The sequence below is a fragment of the Poecile atricapillus genome, chromosome 4 (assembly GCF_030490865.1).
Source record: "Poecile atricapillus isolate bPoeAtr1 chromosome 4, bPoeAtr1.hap1, whole genome shotgun sequence".
Classification (NCBI taxonomy): Eukaryota; Metazoa; Chordata; class Aves; order Passeriformes; family Paridae; genus Poecile; species Poecile atricapillus.
In genome coordinates, this window is record NC_081252.1 from 48,506,515 (window position 1) to 48,525,888 (window position 19,374).

General features: G+C 36.0%; 1 protein-coding gene across 2 annotated transcripts in view; it reads left to right on the top strand.

Annotated features, from left to right (window-relative positions):
- Positions 1-19,374, top strand: part of DLC1 (DLC1 Rho GTPase activating protein) — a 214,387-nt gene that overhangs the window by 53,618 nt on the left and 141,395 nt on the right. The gene's annotated exons all lie outside the window — the stretch shown is intronic.

Below are 19,374 nucleotides of genomic sequence, written 5' to 3' on the forward strand. Positions count from 1 at the left end.
GTTTTGGGGTTTTGGGGAATTTTTTTGGTTTGTTTTTGTTTTTATAGTTTTGATTTGGATTCTGTTTGGGGATTTTTTTTGTCAGACTAGCTATAGGAATAAAATTATTCTGCACTTGAAACTCAGGGAGCTACTTTTTAATGGTAATGGACTGTTTCAAAGATTTTATTCCCGTTTTGTAGTTTGTAACTGCAGATCTCCAAGGACTCCAGATGCTTGGTCTCCAAGGAGAACTTCTTTTGTTGTGTTTATTAATAGTATGTAAACAGGAGTGGAAGGGTGATTAGTTATATTATGGAATGATTTGTGGTATTTTTAAACAAACTATAGCAAACAGTTGACTGCATCAGAGTCAGACTGTAAAGTTAAACACCACATCATATGCAGACCTGGGCAGTGGGAACAGAAAGGCAGGGCAGGGAGACATGAGTTTAGATCTGGTTCCTGATAAGGAATTTGTAAAAGATATTAACTACACAGGATATAGCTCATAGGTAGAAAATTTGTGTACAGACTAACCGTGTCCACTCATGTTCATTCAGCTTTATACGGATTTCAACCAAACGATTTCAAACAGTGTCACAATATGTTGGGATATCCATATCGTTTGATAGTCCTAGTGGAAATGACTCATACAGAATTATAGAAATCATATGTCATTATAGAAATCAGGACATTTTAAATTTTCATGAGAAGATTTTATAAAATATTAAACAACATTTGTATTTAAAATTCAGTGTCATTTGGAATTTCCTGTGAAAATAAATAATAGCTATTATTTTAAATAAAATAGAGGTTATGTGTGCATATTTTCATGCACAAGTTCTTTAACATTTAATGAAGGTTCACTTCTGGATAACCAAACCCATTCTTGTCAGTGGAATGCCTGTGCACAGGACATGTCCCTGTGTTTAAGCACACACCTGCATGCTCACAGACAGAGAATACTGAATACAGGCATGGCAAGGAAGAGCAGGATTCTCCACAGAGCATTATGGAAAGGCTTCTCTACCATTCTGCAGGGTGCAGCATGAAGGCCTTTGATATGCAGATGTACTTGGTATTTTGGGCTTATGAAGAGCATAAAGCTGAATAACCTCCATCCTAAATTTAGGATGCCACTGTTATATCTCGTGGTCAGGGTGAAATAGCATCATGTGACCAAAAGGTTGCTGGAGCCACAAATTGTACGTGTTTGGAAAGGTGCTTATATGGACAATCCTTGCGAAAATAAGGATTCATGTGACTGAACAGATGCATTTCCTACATAATTTAGGATGGGATAGTAAGAAATGGTTTTGGCATCCTTATGTTACTTACATTTACAGAATAAGAAAATATTCATGCTTCTATAATTAGCACATCTTTATGTTCTGGGGGCTTATTAATCAGTTTCCAAAATAGACAAATATTTTTCTATATTAACACTTGAGGATGTACACTTGGCTAGCACTAATCACTTGAGAGTTGAAATCAGGTTAAAAAAATAAGAAATCGACAGCCTTTTGCCCCAGCCATAAGAAACACTGGAAAAAGGGAGTGCCTTGTCTGGATTTGGAGAGAAAGAAATGTAAATACTCTACATGTCATTGCTTTCTGCAAACCAATGCTCTACATCTGGATAATTAAAATATTCTTAACAATAAAGACCAGAAATTATTTATTTTTAAATGTGGTTTTATTATTATGGAAGCAATATGGGACTACAGTGCTTAAAATACGTTTTAATAACTAAAGGCAAGATCCTTCTCCAATGCCCAGTTAAAAGCTAACCAGTTAAGCAAAACTTGAATCAATTTTTTTTTTTTTTTTTTTTTTTTCTTCTTCTGTACAAAAGGTTGCTTAAAGATGACAGCAACTAAGGCCTAAAAGTTGTGGCCAAAAATTTGTCCTTGAACATCTGCTCTGCAAAGCCTATTTATTTTCTATTCAGGTGAAAAAAACCAGCTGTGATTATTTTCTGCTCCTTGTCTTGGCAGTCTTATTCCTCCTGTTTCAACAGTGTCTAAGTTAACCTTAATCACACTGTACAAAGGTAATCAGGCATCTATTATCACCAGAATAGCTGGTACCTAGGAGCAGATTGTTTTTCAGATTAGCTATAATGACTCATTTAAGATGCATTCAATTCTCAAAGTGATTTAAGACATCAGTTATGCCTGCAAGTATAAAATTACCTAGTCTGGCTGAGCACTGGAATGGGCTTCAGGCATGGCTGCTGGTACCACTGAAGGCTTGGATGAGCTCAGGAGTCCACTTTCACAAATCTTGTTACTGGATTGGGACAAAAATTTGTATTGTCTAGGTGACAGATTTGCAAACTTTCAATTTATATGCATTAAATAATTTATCCAAATGTGCCTTTGATTCATAATCGTATACTTTAAAATTTGAGCTTTTTAAAGAAAGCTAAATCATTTTGTGAAAAATAATTTTAAGATTTGTAGATTAAGAAAGAGCTCAAGTTTCTTGCTACTTAACTACACTTTTTTTGATTTTGAAAGAAGAAAAAATATATTGTAAGAACAAGGAAACTTTTATTTCAAATTAAATATTAATGACAATTTTCAAATTATTTCAAGGGTTTGAAAAACTGCATTATAGTAAATTCAGAGAACTTTAGGTATGCAAACAGGTACAGAATATGTCAGTGCATTTGTGCTGACAAATCTTTAGCCGTGGGTCATGCAATTTTAAATTATTAAATTTAAATAACAATCGATTCTGGTCTCTGAATTATACTTTTATGTTATATTTCCTCATTTATCAAAGTCCTCATATAACTTTTCTGAATTTTGCTGCCATTATAGTATTCCTTGAATTCTTATTTTACTCATTCAGGCAAAACTGAAAGTTAATCTGGTAAGCATTAGGAAGAAAGACCCTTACTGTGCAACATTAATTCAAATATTATTTCTTTAAAACTTGATCATTTTTATGAATACAAGATGAGAAAAGCCTTCTCAGAACCTGATCAAGTTGATTAATTTAGTATTGTCTTTCATATCTATGTTTAAAATAAAATGTTTTAGAAAAGGTAAGTGAATTAATTATGATATTAACTCTTCACACAATCACAATTTCATTTGAATTCTAACAAGTTGGTCTTTTACCCTACAAAAAGTAAAAGACCGTGAAGGTACATTTGCCAATCATGTATAAAACAACAGCAGGATTATGTTGTATTTGTTATAAGAACGTCTCAAAAATTTTCTTTGACTCTGTCTTGTTCCCCAAAGGAATCTCTTTTAAGTATCCCTTCCTATGTTAATCCTAAGCATACTTATTTTATCTCAAATGAAATGACAGTTTTTTGTTCTGTGGAGTCTTTTAAGCACTGTAAATCTTAAAGGTGAACTTTTTTATTTGAGTTGAGGTTTTTTGGTTTTTTAGGGGTTTTTTTTGTTGTTTTGTTGGTTGGTTACTTTTGGTTTTTTGGGATTTTTTTGCAATGAGCAAGTTCATTTTATACTCCTACAATTTGAAGCCAAATCACTGAATCCAGTTTTGATATCTTTGACAGTTTGACAGGTGTCACCTTTGGTCAGGGGCACTCTCTCTCTCTCTCTCTCTCCATTACTTTTTCTGTACCTCAATATTGGATCCTGAGTGAACAATGTAAATTCACAATGCAATGAGAGGTTTGCAATTTTATACAGGTACAGCATGACCCAGGAAATACATGTATTAGGTTATCTGCTCTCGTTTCCCAACAAATCTCAACAAAATATTGGTAATCTAGAAAAATACCCTGCTTTTGAAGTGCTATGCATGAAGGCTTCTGAGACTTGCCAAGATGTCAAGTTGTACATTTACATTTCTGTCTCTTCTTGCAACTTGATTATAGCAACCGTGCTTATATACTGGTTTTTTCCACAGGTTTTCTGCCTTTTGTAGAGTTGCTGACACTGTCTTCGACACTGTCTCCATCTGGTTGTGTTTGATAATCATTTTTTATAAACTGAAGAAAAAGTTTATGACTTCTTTAGCTATAACATCACTAATTATGCTGTTAGAAATGTAAAGTACATTTTTTCACTGTATGCTGCCACCTGGTGTCTTCCTCTTTTAGATGAGGGGCACTGCATGGGGGGACATCAAGCACTTGGGCATAGCTAGATACATTTTTGCAGAATTAAGGCATTATGCTGCAGTTAAAAGGTTTAATGACAAAATTAATGACCATTATTTTGAGTTTATATTTAGAAATGACGTATTGTAACTTTGACAACAAAATGCTTTGACTGAAGAAAAAAACCGTAAGTGAAAATTTCTAGTCACTTACTGATTTAAAAATTGGTCCCAAAGCAATGTTTATACTGGAAAAGTAAAGAAATACAAAGACATCAATTTGCAAGTGGGGAAAAATTTTTTTTATCTACTACACATGGATAAAATAACCTGTTTAGTTATTTGCTCCCCTTTCAAGCAGATAAATGCTTCTCATGATGAAATACATATTGCCAGAGAAGTCTCCTGGCAGCCTTGTCTCCTTCTAGTGGTTTGTGGATATGCCTAAACTGCTCATTTAATGGAACCTTCCAGGTGAAAATTATGAGCAAATTACTTCTTCTTAAAGCTGTTTCCAACCATTAGGGTAAAAGGTTAACTTAAATATTAGGGCAATGGTAACAGTGGGTGGGCATTGATGTTCCCTTGGTTTAAGACAGCCTAAAGAACTTTCAAAGTACAGTGAATAGCAAATTTTAGGTAAGTGTGCATTAACACTGTGTTGAATACTCTGTTTTGTCATACAGTCTGGTTTTGCAGACGAGCAGTGTTGAGGACAGGGATTCAGCCTACTACATTAGATATAAACCTGAGAAGGAAGAAAGCAAAACTGTGCTGTGTATATACTCAGGTGCATTTTCACTTTTTAAAAAAACGTAAAGATTATTTTTCATCAGTAAACTTTCTCCTCTTGTGAAACCAACAATAGAAGGCTCAGTTTCTCTAGACATGGTGGGTTTGATAGAATGTCAGGATATCAGCCTTATTTTTTAAACAACTGTGATATCAAGCTGGTCAAGCCTAAATCTTTGAGAGTTTGCTGGGCATTGGTTTCCTTGACAATATGTTCTGAATGCCAAATGATACATGAAATGTTCCCATTTTTTGTCCATTTTTAATGCCTGATAAGTTTAGTTCAAGTCTGTCCTCTGTGCTCTTCCACATGGATTGAGTTGAATACATACCAAGTTTCCCTTTTTCTCCTGAAGTTGCTTAAATATGTTTAACTGTATATCAGTATGAAATTTTAACTCTTTGTCAGCACCTGCCAAGAAAGTCTTACATGACATTTATATCACTAGGGTTTTTTTAAAAGTACTTGGCAAATTTTCCCTGTCAGTATATGATCTATACAGTGCATTTCTGCATTGAAAAATTTAAATTCTGAGGTGGGCTATGGCATTCTTATTGCATGCATGTGGAAAGATGGGAAAAATTCTTAAATCATTTTCAATTAGAGGCCTGTGAGTGCAAAATTGCTACAACATATGTAAATCGCTTCTTTATATCAGTGGCACTAAGAATATATTTCTCTGAAGGAAAAAAAATGCACTAAGCACTGAAAAGTTTTATTAATAATTTTTTCTTGTTTAAATTGCTACAATGCAGAGATGTACACATCTGTATGGAATTGCATTAATTTTAGTATCAGCCAACATTTGCAAAAATGATCATGGCACAAGATGGTGATTGGAAAGGTGAGGTACACAGAAAGTAATCACTACTTCTTAAAAACAGGGGATATTCTTTTTTAAGGATTTAATCTGTGAAAATTACTGTTATCTTGGAATTTAAAAGTAAATTGATCTCAAAACCAGCTTAGGGTTTTTTCTGGGAAAAGTTTATAACCCATCAAAACAACAGATGGTGCACATTATCATCACAGGCTTACTGTCACTCATGCAATGAAGCCCTAATGCAGGATTTGCATTTTACTCAAGAATCACAGTTTGTCATTGGGATTTCCATGTTTTTATACAGATCCTCTAGTCTACTGCAGGTCTGGGGAGAGGAAGGTAGTCTAGTTGGATCTAACACAGCCGTAGACATGCTCTGAAAGACTGACAGCTGTACATGGAAGCCCTTACTGAGCTATTTCTCTTACATGGAGGCTGCTTCTCTTGCACTGAGTTTTATCTCAACATAAGTTCTCCCAGTGACACATGCCTTCTCTGTTTCATTCCTGATAGAGCCTTTCACAGCAAGTAGTAAATGCCAAACATTTCTGGGAAACTGTTGAAAAGAAGGAATCTGAAATTTCCTGTTTAAATTGTACTGACATATATTGCATCAGTTATTACATCTATACATCTCACCATTTTTAGAATTCTACCTCTTTGAAAGGAAATAATTGGAGGATATGATGGGGGATTAATTACAGCACATGCAGACTAACATAAGGATTTTAATGATGCAATTCCTTAAAACAGCATTGAATATCTGTGCTGAAATGAGAATAAAATGTTCCAAAGAAAAAGAAGTATTCATACATTTGTGACTGTTTCCATCCTGTTCAGTAATAACTCAAGATACCTTCAAAATCACCTGGAGGAGACTCTCAGAAAGGGTCAGTAGGTCCCCTTGCTGGACAGCATGAAGGGATGGAAAGCAAGAGAACTTGGAGACTTGCTGCAGAAATCTAGGTTACAGATTTAATGGGAACTGGGGATAAGGGGCTTTAAAGCCATGGAAAAACTTCAAGTTTTTGCCAGCAGACCAATAGGTGACAAAAGCCTGCAACTTTATACAGCTCAACAGTGTTGCACAAGATTTTCAGCTGGGACAAACTGTTGTTAGAAGCTGAATTGCTTGTTAACTCATAATTTGCCAAGGACACCTTTAGTTTTAGTTTTGGATAGCTCTATGAAGAAATTCATTTTGTCTCTGTCAGACTCTGTGGGTACTTATTACATCTCCAAGGACTTAGATCACTGGGATGGAAGCAGTCAAACCAAATAGCACTGATTGAATACCATCTTGTGGCTGAGAGCCTTCACCTCATCCCTCAGCAATTCAGGAGAAGGGAAAGATCAGAGTGTTTTGAAGGTGGAAAAAATAGTGTCATTTCAGGAGTTCAGTTGTAAGATAATGTTTAGTTTTAGGGCTGCAGTTGCTTTCTGTCTCCTCTGTATGATTTAGGGAGGGGGTTCAAACCACCCAGCTGTCCCATGCAGTACTGCCAGGCAAACCATGTGAGATATATAATGATTGCAGACAATCATATCTGAGCTGCCAAAAATTTACTGAGAAAACTACTGCTTGGAGTATCTGTTGTACTAATATCCAAAGTGATAACAACTGTTAATAACCATTTAAACTAATATTAAAAAGTTGTCTTGACAAGATAGGAATTGTTCTATTTATTATAAAGTAATACTTTATAATAAATAGAACTGTAATAGTAATAGTAATAGTAATACTGTAAAACTATTTTAAAGTAATCCTCTGTTATTCATATCCAGAAGTTTGGTGCTTGATGGGATTTTGGCCCATGTTGAGATGTTATGAAATTTAAATCCCCTTTGGCATAATTGTGTATATAAAAACAGGAAAGATCAGAATTATTTTAAAATTATGATTTACTTTAACTTAACTATGCTCCTGAATCATTAAAGCATATTTTTTCCTGTTTCTTCTTCTTTCTATTTGCTTTTTTCCCCTTTTTTCTTTTTCGTTTTCTTCTTTCTTCATTGACTTTTTTTTTTCTTTTTTCATTTCCTCCTGTATTCCTTCTATTTTCTTTGCATTTTTCACCTCTCTGACTTCTACTCTGGCTCTGCATCTTGCCTACAGTCACTATAGTTACTTACACCAAATTGTACCCACCCTGCTCCAAAGTACAGTTTGCATCCTGCATATTCCATGGCTCTCTTTAACCAGATCACTCCCAGTAAGAGCACTGGAATGGCTGTGCAGCCACATTCTTGCTCATTTCTATAAACATCTGAATTTCTTCTCTTCTAATATACAGCTGGACAACAAGTCTACCTGTGACTTGACCAAGGTAGAATATTGGCACTTAGTGCAAAGATAGGTATTTGATGTTTTCCCAGCCATGGACTGAAGGCCAGTGCCCCTGGGGGACAATTGCATCACTAAAAATTGTTTATGCTGTCAGTCTTGCTAGTATTGAATTCAGACTCCATAAATTCACGTCTCTGCTTGCAGTTGTGGTTATTTTAAATGAGATTTGGGGGGAGGAGAAGAGGAGGGGAATAATGTGTATTTAGCTGAAGAGAGAATATGCAAAACCTCAAGACAGAAAAGCTGTATTAAAGGGGAAAGAAACAATGTAATATGTAAATATGTCTTTTGGTGAGAATTTCCTGTGTTTTATCTAAGAAAGAATTTCAGGCTTGAGTCCAAGACAAAGGCGAACAGAACGAGGGAATGAAGACAGAATTTGAGTTAGAAAAACAGTGACAACAGTTTAATCTTTCTGCCAGTAGATGGAGAGCACAGGAAAGTAGAAGCACACACATAAAGAAAGAAGGAAAAAAACCTTGCATCAGCTTCTTTGAGTGAGAGATGAAAGAAGAGAAAAGCAAGAAGCAAGGTGGGAGAAGGAAGCAGATTGCAAAGCAGGAGGAAATTGGGGGGGGCAAAAAATGGATTCTGAAAAGTAAAGAGGAAATGAAAATTCCTAAAATATCAGCTTGGTCAAATTGGTTTATGGGTAGTGCATAAATAATTACCTTCTGATAATTTGAAAGAAGTCATATGCCTTCTAGACAATATTCTTTACTTCTAGAGCATGGTTTGAAAATGTGGCATGAATAGTTTGCATTGCTGAAATGGAATAAATCCATGTCTGCCTTTTCAAGTACTTTTCCAGACACAGACTGCTGTGAATGACATAATGGAAAACCTTTTTTTTTTGGTCCTTTACATATACCTCTCTTGTAAGGATTTTTTTTCCCTCCTGAGCTCTCCTTCTTCCCGTCTCTCCCTCACTCTCTTACATGTCTCGCTTGCTTTCCCTTTCCCTTTTCTTGCCTTTTTTTCATTTATCTTTTTTGGTTTTTTGTTGTTTATTTGTTTTTTTTTTTGGACTTCAAAGCCAGGGTGGAAGCAAGGAATTTGGTTAGCTCTCTGTTTAATAGTTGAAAGACCGTGGTTTGGGGTTTTTTAATGCACAAAATTCCTCTCAGTGAGACATGCCACACATTCTGATCTCTCCCCTTCAGGCAGTTACACACTATTAAATATGGGGTTGGAAATGACACGCGTCTGGAAATACAGAAATGAAACAACCTTCCACTTTCTGCACTACACTATACAATGAAGGTGTTGTAAATTGTTAATTGGATGGCATGGGCTTCTACATAGTGGGGCTTTCTATAAATAGACTCTGTACATTCCAGTGTGTTGCCACTTTTTTAATTTTCTTCAAACTAACTGAAGAACCTTTCTGTGTTACGTAGAGATTAGGAAATTTTTTTAATTTATCTGTTTTTATTCCATAACACATAATTTGTGCTCTGAAAGTTTGTTCTATTTGCTTTCTCTTACCACACTGTCTTTATGACATTTTTGTACTATCCTTGTTTTAAAAGAGAAGTAAAATCCAAACAATCTGTAATGGTACTTGGCACTTGCTGTATCCTACACCCAATACATGGTGAAATACAACTACTGTATTTTAAATAATACTGCACATATTACATAGAAAATAATAGTAAAACATTGCCATGAAGAATAGAGAAAGGGAAGCAGGTTACTGCTTGAGATGGAGAGACAGGAGATCCTTTGACCTCCCAAAGTTATTCTGAAGTTTTGGATTCCCACTCTGAGAAGACAATGTTGTCTGTATGTGAATGGTACTGGACTGGAAGCTTCTTTTGCCACAGCAGTTTGATAGATGACAAAAAAAACTGCACACGGGAGACATCTGGTGAGGAATTATAGGCCACTGAGTCTGAACACTGCAATGGAAAACTGAAGTAGATTTTAATTTCATAGAAGATGGAGGAGTAGATGATGGAGTTAACCACTCAGTAGTGTATGATCCTTCAAAATGCACTTTCTTTACAGAGCCATCACTCTTAGTCCAGCATATTTTAACCTCAGTGCTATAGCCCTAGGAATGTGAACACAGTTTACATGTACCAATGAGTAAATGCAAGATTATGTGGGATTAAATATACCATTCCTTGAAATGTAATGAGTTTCAAAGCACCTCAAAAGATTGACTGGATAGGTGTCCTTGGAAGCCTGATGGAACTTTCAGTTAACAATGTTATAAATTTAAAATATATAATATTTTAGATGTTTAATATTTAAAATTCAGATTTTTCCGCTATTAAATTCAACAATTCGGTATCTGATTGGAGAATCCATGGGTTGCTAATTTCAAGGCAGATAGCAAAAAATATGAAAGTGATAGAGCCAATTTCATATCCAGCTTTCAAACAGAGCTGTGTTGGCTCATTGTGGAGGTTTCTTACACAGTCACATGCAATTTGTCTTATTCTTCTTTTACTGCTTTGCCAATGCAAAAGCAATTCAATAAATATCTAGTTTTGCTGTTGCTAGCGCTGTGGTGATCTTCATCACTGAGTGATGTTTCAACATGCTTAGGGATTTCAGGGTATTTTAAAACCTCTGTATTCTTAGGAAAGGAAAAAATCTTTAACAGGTTTCTCACGTAGTTTAGTACATCCTGTGGATAATGTCTTGGAAATATAGAAATTACAGGAAAAAAAAAATCAGAACATATGGATTCTATATAAGGAAAAGAGTTTTTGAGGTTTTTTTTCCTAATTCAGAGGATCTATCTACCTAGAAGCCATTCTGTACTTCAGGAAGACATGTGATTGTCAAATATTGTGAAATATTGCCAAGAAATAAAGTAGTCTGGGGATTTATATGTTCTCTTCCTTGCACTTTTAATAAGGAAGAATTTATAATTTCTTCCAAGAGCTTAAGTTCTGCTTTGAAAGCATAGCAAGATTTTCAGAAGTCTAGTTAACTTCATGTTAAAATTTCTTTTCTGTAAGCAAGTTAAAGTTTGGGAGTCAATGGTATTAGGTTTATAAATACTTCCAAAAGTATGTTGCTCTTTTACTCTTTTTGTTTTCATGTCCTGAAGATATTTGCACTTTCCTGAAGTAGTTGTTCTCTTTATCCACCTGAAAACAGCACACTACTGAATTCAAAACATAGCTGAAGTTTGTGCATACATAGAATGCAGGTAGTTTTTCAAAGTGCTACCACACAGAATCTCTGATAATGCTTCTCAGTCCCATATGATATTTATACCTCTTTTTATATATTTATACAAAATTTTCTTTTTTTCTCCTTTTTTTCTTTTTTTTTTTTTTTTCCTGAAGGGTCCTTTGACACACCTATTGGAAAATGTTCAGCTGATAGATGAGATTATTTGCAAAAAAATTTTGAAGACCAAGAACATTTGAAGAATAAGACCTTGAGTCACTGAGACAGAACCGATATGTCTCGTAACTTTATTCAGAATTTCACAATCCTTGCTAAACTGCAAGATAAGGGCCAAAGGCAACAAACCAGCAGGAGCCAACTCAGAATGTGCCAAAGTTCATAGAACAGTTGCTTCAGGCTAAAGTTTGTTGACCCTTAATCACTCGGGGTCATCAGTAGTTCTGCTGCAGGGCCCTGCAGAACGTGAGCCTGATCAGATGTCCCGCTGCTCCTGCCCAAGCTGCCCGCAGGGTGGAGTGAAAGCCGGGATACAGGAATTCCAAGGCAGCGCTTCATCGGTGTCTGCCTGTAGAAGTGCTTTATTTTGGGCTGCCATCCTTCCGTAACAAGTGTGTTTTCTAATTCTAAACTTCCTTAATCTCTTGCTAATGGTGTAGGTGGGGTCAATCACAACACAGGCAAAAATTCCTTCCAGTTAACATACCTTGTATGCTTTTGGTACTGCGTTTTGTTATTGGTTGATATTAATGTAAGCACATACATACACAGTTTAAGTTTTAAGTCATTTTTTGTTAAGTCACAGTGATAACATTGTTGAGAAATGCTCTTTTCCTGTTAAGTCTCCTTTGACTATGAGTATTACCTTCAATAACTGCAACGAGTATGTTGCATTGCTGCACAATCCTGTGAAAGACTGTAGAAAAACAGCTGGCATTTCACACTCTAATTTTGCAACAAATTCAGCATGCAAGCATGCACTGACAAAAAACATGCTTCAGTCTTGTAGTCTGTAACAAAATACCCAGTAGTAGCTCCTAATGAGTATTGGTTAATGTAGAAATGATGCTATTCATGATATAGTAAAATCTTTAATGCATATTTTTTATGAGCTGTACTATATATGGACAGTTCACAAAGTTTTACAAATATTATCTTTATGACAGTGATAGAACTTCAGAAACTATCTCATTTCTGCAAGATAAAGGCACTTCAGTGTAGTCCATGAAGAACATAAATTGCATAAAAAAGTTCTTTAAAACTCCAGAATTGTCAGTGTTTCTCATAATCCATTTATATATGAAAGCAGAAAAAGAGAAAAGAGGCATAAGGGCATATTGACCCCTGGAGCAGCAGTAGGCTGAAGGGGCTGAATATTTTGGAAATGGATGATCCTCTTTAAAAGGAAAGTGGGAATGAGAAAGAAGGAAGGATAACAGCAGTTCATGTTTGACTAAAAATTAAAAGATGAAACAGTTAATGAAGAAAAAAACCCCAAAATATTCTAGATCAAAAATATTCTATATTTTGTAATGTTCAGGCTAATGATAGCCTAGATGCTTCAGAAAAATACTTGTAGGGTTCCCAATTGTGAGAAAAGCCAAAACACAGAAGGCTGGAATCCTTCACCCTTTTCCTCATGAGGGTCATGCCCACACACATCAGCAAAGCTGTCTCATTGACTGTTCCAAGTTCAGTACTGTACTCTTTTGCTGGGGTATCTGAAAATGTTTGATATCAGTCAAGATCCCAGTGTTCCCAGAATAATTAGAATGTTATTTATACGACACAAACTATAATTTTCCTTGCACTCCCACATCAGACTGCATGAGGATTGTTGCTTTATGCTGGTTGCATTCCTTCTGGTGTATGGGTAATTCTTCTGCCCTGTTTGTACAGGATCTTGCACAATGAGGTTGTGGTCCAAGTCTGTGGCTTTTGAGTGCTTCAGTAATACAAATAATGCTGTCACTACTTAAAATAGGATTGTGAAGTGTAATCATGTCTGCTCTTGATGAGAACTAAAGCAAAAATATTAGCAGGGTACCAATATCACCATTATTATTATTTTTTGCTGCAAGTATGGTGTTTAATTTCAGTAAGAGTCCTATTTCAAGATTTCAGCCTAAACACCGAGGTAAAGCAGTTCACACTAGGGGCCAGACAAAAAAATCACAGAATTGTTAATGAGTAAAACATTTTAAAAAACACTCTCTCATTATCTTGTCTTCAAATAACAGTGGGCTGGGAGCAGCATTTGACATGGGAAGGGAAACATATGTCTTTGGGGAAATAATTGCTGGATGCAATGACTGACTGTATTTGAAAAACTAAGCCAGTGAACAAGGCATCCATGAGCATGTTTTTGATCCAGGAAAGAAGGCATACCGTGAGAAAGAAACAAATAAACACAGTCACAGTCTTTGTCAGAGTTCAGATCAGTAGCAGGGAGTAAAACATTAGCAATGAAGACTTGGACTGTGTCAGGTGAAATATGGAGATGATGACTGATAATTTTCATCTGAAATTGGTGGGTGTTGACTATCTCTACAACTGAAAATCAAAACAGTTTTAGACAGCAAATACAATGAATAATTTATATTTAATGTTATGGAAATGACATAAATGTAAAAGCTTCATTTGAGAAACATGTGATATGTAGCTATGATGTGTGTATGAAGAATTAAGTATAAATTTTAAAAATCAAGACTATTTTTATTGATACAGGATGGACTGAGAAATTTATAAAAAAAAAAGTCTGCACATAATTTTTCCAAGTTTGAAGGCATTTTTTAAAGATTCTCTCTTCTAGCTATTAAAGAGTGGATTTTTTCATTAATCTATGTGAATAAATTATACCTTTATCTTCTTCCACACATCATTGTCATCTTCTAGCAGATAGTCTTTAAGATTTGCTTCAATAAAAAGGCATAAATTTGCATTTCCAGCATCTGGTGATCTTACAGTACTGTTAGCAAATTCTGCCCCAAAACCACTATCAATATCACCTTTCAAAATGAGAAATTGACTTGGTTCTTCCCACTGGTAAATCACCTCCCCGTGTGAATCCACATGGAATATGCAACTTCCATAAAATGCATGGGAAATTCTTTCCTAATTCCTGTAGAGGTCTGTGTGGTTATCTGAAGTTCCCACAGAAGTTGTATAGCTGTTAAATCTCTCCTTACAGTTTTCACTGAATTCTAATGGCTACAATCAAAGTAGTAATTACAATTACACTGTTTTCGTCCCATGGGTTGTGTATGTGCACGTACGAAGTTCCCACTCTTGCAGGCATTGGTGCAGGTCAGCTATAATATCTGGGAGCTCTGGTGTTTACCAAGCATTTCTTTTCCACCTCTTCAACAGACCCATCTGCTCTGTCAGTTTCTAGACATTCTGGAATTGACTCTGTCTCTCAACTGAATAAGAATTTCCCAAGTAGTGCAGCTGCCCTTCCACTAAAAGGTGGTACCTGATGAAAGTTTTACCAGTTCTGCCCATGACTCTCCCAAGTCTTGGCCCCATCAGCTGTATATTAAAACCATACTGATCCCACTGTGTTAGAGAGCAATGATCCCCACCTGCAGGAGGAATTTGTCCAAATGAGACAGGCATTTCATTGTAGGATTCCTGCCACACTGCCTATTTTATTTTGGACTAAAGTAATTTTAAAAGATTTTGGTATTTTAATTTATAGGTAATAGGTAAGTTGTTCACACCAAAGTTTGTATAGCACATAGAAAATAATTCCATGTAATAAGATCCTAAATTACTTTGAGAAAATTACTTTCAAGTAAAGTAACAGAATCATTAAGGCTGATCATCTAAGATTCAACCATGAATCTAACACTAAACCATGTCCCCAGACACTACATCTATATGTTTTTTGAACTTATACAGGAGTGGTAACTCCACCACTTCCCTGAGCATCCTGTTCTAATGCTTGACCACACTTTCAGTGTGGAAACTTTTTCCTTATATTCAATCTAAACCTCTCTTGGTGCAACTTGAGGCTGTTTCCTCCCATCCCATTGCTCATTATTAGGGAGAAGAGGCTGATCCCCACTTTGCTACAGCTTCTATTCAGGCAGTTTTGATATTAGAAGCTGTATTATGTTGCTAGGAATTTTAGAAAGAGCTTCAAGATTGCTTTAACCTGGTTCTTCTAACTAAGGCTAAATTATAAATTATAAAGTCTAATTGTTTTATGACACTTTCCTATAGCTGGCAGTCGGAAAGGGACTTTGTCTTTTTGGATTTATGATTTAGGTGACAGAAGTCTTTCTGAGCATGAGGTGGAGCAACAGTTTGCTTCCTTCTCACACAAGGTACACCGTGACACTGGCATGTCATGACCCTTCTTTCTTCAATTCAACCAGTTGAATGAGGGACAATTCATTTGGTTCCCAGGTGCCAAAGTTGGTTCTCAAACTTTATTTCAACATCAGCTTGTAAAACTGAGAAGGCAAATAAAACATCTGATGAAAGTGAGATTGAATTAACAAAAGAAGCATCAAATTCTGTAGCATTTGACGCCAGAAAAGATATGGGAAGATAGTCTTCAGTGATCTAGGAAATGATTCAGTGCTTGCCAAAGTCAAAGAAGGCTTCCCACTGATTTCTCTTAAGTTTAATTAACAAAATTACTGTGGTAGATCTGTGCTCAGGGTTTTACATGGGATCATGATCAGTGATAACTCCTGGAAAAGTCCATTTATCCACTGGAAATTCAAATAAAGTAAATATTCGCAGATGGAATCAAGGTTAATTCTGTCACTTCAGAAGTAAATGCTTTTATAGCGTATCATATCTTTCATTCCTGGCAAGCACTTGGGAATCTAAACCAAACTATAGCAAGTGGTTTGCTAACTGTATGTAGGAATGGGGAAAAGATATCTGAGAGTGACTGACTTTTAAGTCTTGCCAGCAAAGGCATAAGAAGATTGAGTCATTTGCTACAAAATGCAATTAAAAGTTCAACGTTGTATTACATTAAAGGCAAAAGAACAGTTAATTGTTGCACCATTTGCAAGAGAAAGTTGCAGATTAGAATCATCTCAAATCCTTAAAACAAATTGGGTTACTTCCTAGGATACCAGATTGGATCCATCTTTCCATGTCTTTGGAAAGATGTGAGATGATTTCAGAAGTCTCTCATGCCAACAGTTCCCATTCACAGTAATTTCTTTATTAGGTTATGAAAAGATTGAGATTTGCTCATGAATCAGTATGTCGGCAACTTCCTTGCTTTAGTTTTTCAGGAAAATACAAACTAAAATAAAAGCTCACACTTTGTTTCATTACCTCTAGGCATTGGAACAGAATGATTATCCCTGGCTAGTCAGGGGTTTTCAAAGGACAAAAGGCTAGCTATGCTTTTGTCTGAAGCATTCATCACAATTAGAAATAAGATACAGACCAGGGAAGCCCAGGGATGGTATGTGGACTCTCTTCTCTTCTGCTTAGCATCCAATCACACTATTAAACAAATCCACAAGATGACTCACTAGACACAACTAGCTGAAATACTGATTTTTTCTTTCCCTTCATCATAATGTTCTACACAAAATTTTCTCTCTTTTTTCTATCTGGCTTATTTAAATTAATTTAATTAATTAATTTACTGCCAAATACTTTTGATGTGCAACCTGAATCTCCTGAATATTTTAGTCTCCTGAAGATTACTTCTTTGGAATGCATGATAGATAATTGCCTGTAAGACATAGAGGTCAGACTAGCTGCTGCTTCTACTTTGTTTCATGCAATTTTTGTGGGAAGGGAAGGGAAGGGAAGGGAAGGGAAGGGAAGGGAAGGGAAGGGAAGGGAAGGGAAGGGAAGGGAAGGGAAGGGAAGGGAAGGGAAGGGAAGGGAAGGGAAGGGAAGGGAAGGGAAGGGAAGGGAAGGGAAGGGAAGGGAAGGGAAGGGAAGGGAAGGGAAGGGAAGGGGAAGAGACAAGCCTAGGAGAAAAGCTAACTACATTGTTGAAATCTTTTAAATTTTACAATACATGAGTATGTCAACTTGCAAATAAATAGGAATAAGAGGAGGTAATAATTTTTTCAGCACTTTCAGTACTTTTTAATCAGTGATGGTCTGAACAGTATTTAACTGCTTTCAGAACATTTTGATTTTTATTGGAAGCCAGAAATCTGAAGCTGCAGCGGCTTTTCTATAGGTTCATATGAGAGAACAGAAATGTTGAAGATAGAGGCTATCCTGAAGTGCCTCTCTAGTAATGAAATACTAAATCAATCTTTTGTGACATATTTTCCTCAGTCTCAACTTCCTAATAACTTAACAATGGAATTTTCAGCATAGGAGGAAAAAAAATATCAGCAAACTTGCTGCAATGTACCTGTTTGTATGCCAGAGTTGTTTCTATGTATACACAAACAGCTTATGGTTTCTCCAGAACTAGATGCTTCTAGTGCCAGGATTTCAGGACTACTCTGTTAGGAATATTCAGGTTTCATAACACTCGTACCAATCAGGAGGGTGAGTGTTAAAATACATGGTATTTTGTGTGGTGTTTACTAAGCTGAAAGTTTGGGTTGTTTAGTCCTGTTCAGTTGTAGCTTTGAAGCTACATACACTTGTAAATACCATCGCATTCTAGCAAACATAAATTGAGTTTCCTCAGACCACTTGGAAACCCACAGAAATTTCTTATTACTACTTATGGCAACACTGTCTCCTTCTACTGCAATTATTTGTTTTCTTAATGTCCGTGGAAAATACTTCAAGACAACCTGTCACATCTTCAGCAACTGTAAGGGTATACTTCGAGCCACCATCGTTTTCCCTCTTGGATTTCAGGCTTGAATTTATGCATTTCTTTGATGTCTTGAGAAGAAATTCTTACAGTTTGTAGGACTCTGTGCACATAGCAGGTGATATATCAGCTTCCAAAGGTCCCAAATTCTTTGAATTTTAAGGAAGTCCCTGTAATATCACTGGTTCTAGTTTTCATAGAATTTTATCTTTTCCACAGTCTGAGTGCTCTTCCGTGCTCAGCAATGTTTGGCATTATCCTCTCAGCCATTTTGTCCTGCATCTAAAAGGGGCTTCCAGATTCTGTTAGGAACGCAGAACAGATTAGTTTTGCCACATTCTAAAAACTTTAAGAGATAATCTGGTTTTGAACTAGATACCTTAGCTAAAGATGTCAGTTTCAATGGATTGGCAATTTTGAATTATGTTAGTCCAGACAGTTTTCAACCCATTTCACTGTCTGCTCTTCCAGCTCGTACTTCCAGCTTTCAAATGAGACTTTTTCAGGAGACTGTAGAAAATCTTATGGAAGTTAAGGTACATTATCTGCTCTCTTCTTGTGTAGTGATTACATCTTGAAAGAAAAATCAGGTTGGTCAAGGATGATTTGTTCCTAGTGAATTGATGTTGATTGCTCCCTATTGCCTTCCCGTGACTCATGCCTTTGGAAATGGATTCCAAGGTCTGCTCCATGATCTTTCCCTGTTGTAAGATGTGCTTACAAGCTTAGAGTTGTTGCTTCTTTTCCTCCTTTGAATATAGGTGTAAGTATTTTCTATCCATCAGGAACACTCCACTGGTGTCATGACTTTTCACTGACATAAGTTCTCCTGAAATGGTATCAACCATCTCTTTCAGCACGCCTGGGTCAATTTCCTTTAGTCTCACAGGTTGGAATACATTCAGTTTCTCTAAATAGTCCCTAGCCTCACATCTGGATGTTCCTCTCTTTTCTAAATCATATCAAACCCAGAGGTTAGGGAGTAGGATTTGACTATGAAAAGTGATCAGAGTGGTGCAAATTTTGACTAGACTAGAAGTACAAAACAGTGAAGAAATAAGCATTAAAAAGACAGACTGAAAAATCTTGATCTAATTAATCTATGGGTTAGCTTATCATGGATATATATATATATATATATATATATATATAAAAATTTTCATTTTATACTGCTGTTTGAGAGACACAGCAAGTTTGCAACTTGCTGCATACACAGCCCATTCTTTCCTGAGCTGAGTTCAGGTCGCAAACACTGAGTTTGGAGGCCTAAAGTACATGGGTGGTCAAGGGTATTGCATTCTTCCATTTTTTCCCATGAAAAACAGGCACTCATACAATAATTGGTACAGTGTTGTTATTTTGTTTGTTGGTTGGACAGTTTATTTTCACTAAGCCGTATTTCTGCTTACTTTGCT